This window comes from Oxyura jamaicensis, chromosome 27 (genome assembly GCF_011077185.1).
Source record: "Oxyura jamaicensis isolate SHBP4307 breed ruddy duck chromosome 27, BPBGC_Ojam_1.0, whole genome shotgun sequence".
Lineage (NCBI taxonomy): Eukaryota > Metazoa > Chordata > Aves > Anseriformes > Anatidae > Oxyura > Oxyura jamaicensis.
Genome location: NC_048919.1, coordinates 2,727,687 through 2,730,401, shown reverse-complemented (window position 1 = coordinate 2,730,401; position 2,715 = coordinate 2,727,687).

Here is a 2,715-nt window from a genome sequence, read left to right as displayed (position 1 = left end):
CGCAGCAGAGCACGGGGCTTAGGGGGATGTGGGGACAGGCGGGGGGGCCGGCTGGATGGGGGGGTGCTGGGGCTTTTTGGTGCCACCCTCTGTTGGGCACCCTGGGGCTTGTGCAGGGACGGGCACCCCAGTGCCACCAGTGAGAAGTGCTTAGGACGATCGCTGGCACCAGCCCACACCACTCTGGGTGCTGCCCTGCTCTTCAGAGAGAGAAAATCCCCCTAATTTCCCGCAAATCGGTGGCCGTGGGGACCCCCTAAGAAGGGTCCCTGCTAAAATGTCACCGCACAGCCCTGAGCCACCTCTCCCTGCTTGTGCCTGAGGACTCGCTGCTGTCTAAAACGTGGGAAATCTGTCCCCAGCACGCATGGGGAAGAGCTGCAGAGCCTATCTCAGCCCAGGAGCTCATCGGGGACCCGAGATATCTCAGACACTTCCCACCCTTGCTCAGATTTGACTCAAGTCAGGCAAGAGGTAAGAGGAGGCGTGAGCTCGGCTTCTGCGGGAAGCCAGGCTGAAACCTGCCGCACTAATGATCCTCCGAATGTTTTATGGGATAATTGTGCCTTCGGGCTGGAGCTGAAACACAGACCCCGCTGCGCTCCGTGGCCCACGTGCTCGAGAAGGCCGGGGCTCGGGTGGAGGAAGGGGGAAACTGAGGCAGGGAGCGGCACGTCCGCATCGCTGGGCTGGGGCCAAGCTGGTGTCAGGCCGTGGTGACTGGCACTGCTGCCGAGCCTGGGGTGTCCAGCCTGGATGGAGCCCCTTCACCCCTTTTCCTGGGGGAGATCCAGCCTCAAGCTTTGATTTTTTTTATTTTTATTTTTATTTTTATTTTTTCCGCTTTTCTTCAAGACTGGGGGGTGCTGGGCACCAGGAGGGGCTTTGCTGGGCTGTGGCAGCGGGGTCTATGTGCACTGATGGAAAAGGCTGCATCCCCCCTGCATCACTCCCCCAGCCTCTGGCATCCTCCCAGGCTGGAGCCGGAGGCAGGTCAGAGCAGGGGGTCCCTTTGGAGGCTGCCTCCCGGCCCAGACCCCAATTAATCTCCTGGATTACCCAGGAATGGCATCTGCAGCGTGTGCGCGCTCCAGAGCCCCGCTGCTCTCCCAAGCCGAGCGCCGGCTTCACTCCAACGCGGAGAAACCTCGGCACGGCTGCGGCACCGGGACCTGGCGGGGTGGGGGCTCCCCCCGGCACATCGGGGCTCCCCTTAATGTCACCTCCAGAGTCCCTGGGGGAGCGGGGATGCCGGCTCCGTGGTCTCCTGCGTCAGCCCTTGGTGGCCCCTCGTGGGGGGCTCCCACCCTCGGCTCCTTTCCCCCGTAGGACAGACACACATGCTGGCGTGGGGTTTTCACCTCAAAGAGCACAAAACCCACGTCCAAGCGTTCCCAAGTTGCCTCCCCTGCCCCATCCCGCTCTGTCCCAATCACTCTGGCAGCACAGGGAAGGGATCCCCCCAAACCCTGCGCACCACCAGCGATAAACATCTCCCCATGCAGTGCCAGTCCCGTGGGCCGGATCGGGGCTGTGCTGGCGCAGGACAGAATTGATGGCGCTGGCAGCGCGCCGCACCGAGCACAGGGATATGCCCAAGGCCGGCATGGGGACGAGCTGGGAGCCAGCTCTCCTTGCGGGTGTTTTTGCCTCGGATTTGCTTTCTGCCCTGCCCTCACCTGCAGGTTTGCCCTTGCCCTTGTGCTCGGCTGGGAGGGTGCCCTGGGCTCTCGAGCTCCGGGTGCTGCGGCACCCACAGGGGCTGCAGGGCAGGGTGACGGCACCCACAAACAAAGGAGGGCGAAGTGACCCGGGGGGGGGGGGGGGGGGGGCCCGTTTCGGTCTCTCCCAACACCTGTTACATGTGGAACTGCCCTGGGGGAGTGCGGGGGGAATATTTTGGTGTGTGCCTGGCCCGGCTGGCAGCGCGCAGGCAGGGAGCCCGTGGGGCCGAGGGGGCCTGGCTGCCTCCCCGCTGGCACGCCTCGCCGCCTGCCCCTGCTGCCCCCCAGCCGCCGCGTCCCAGCGGGGGCTGATAGGAACCAGGGACAGTTTTTCTCGCTTCCCGTCCCCGGGGTCACGTCACTCACTGCCACAGCAGATCCCGCAGGGACGGTCGCCCAGCCCGAAAACTCGGACACCGGGGACAAAGCACAGGGAGATGGGGCGCTGGGGGGTGCACGGCCCCAGCACCCCACGGCAGAAACCCAAATACAAAAGAGACCCCGCTCCCCTCCCCTTGTCCCCAGCCCCATAGGGACAAAGCAGCCCCATCGAGGTGCCTGGACAGGGTGAGCGCAGCCCCTCGCTGCCTCCCCCCCTGGCCCCCGACCGACGGTGTGCAAACCCCCGAGCTCCCCGAGGTGCCCGAACTCTTTGCTATATTTGACACGAAAAGCAGCCCAAAAAAATCATATAAAGGGATTACTCCGAGCAACAGCAAATGGCAACATTTCACCAGGGACGGCTGCCTCGGAGCAGCGCGGAGTTGAAGGCAAACAAGCAGCGAGCCCGTCTGTGCCGCCGGACACCCGGCTGCCGGCCGGGCCCCCTCCCTGCCACCCCCGGGACCCCCTCCCAGACCGAGGGGCGCGGGGTCCCCGGTGTCCCCCTCCGCGGGCACCGCTCGTCCCCTTGTGTCGCCCTGTCTATAAATACCAGCGGGGACAGTGCCTGGCTGTCGCCCACCCCTCCGCCCCCCCTTCCCCGGGGGGG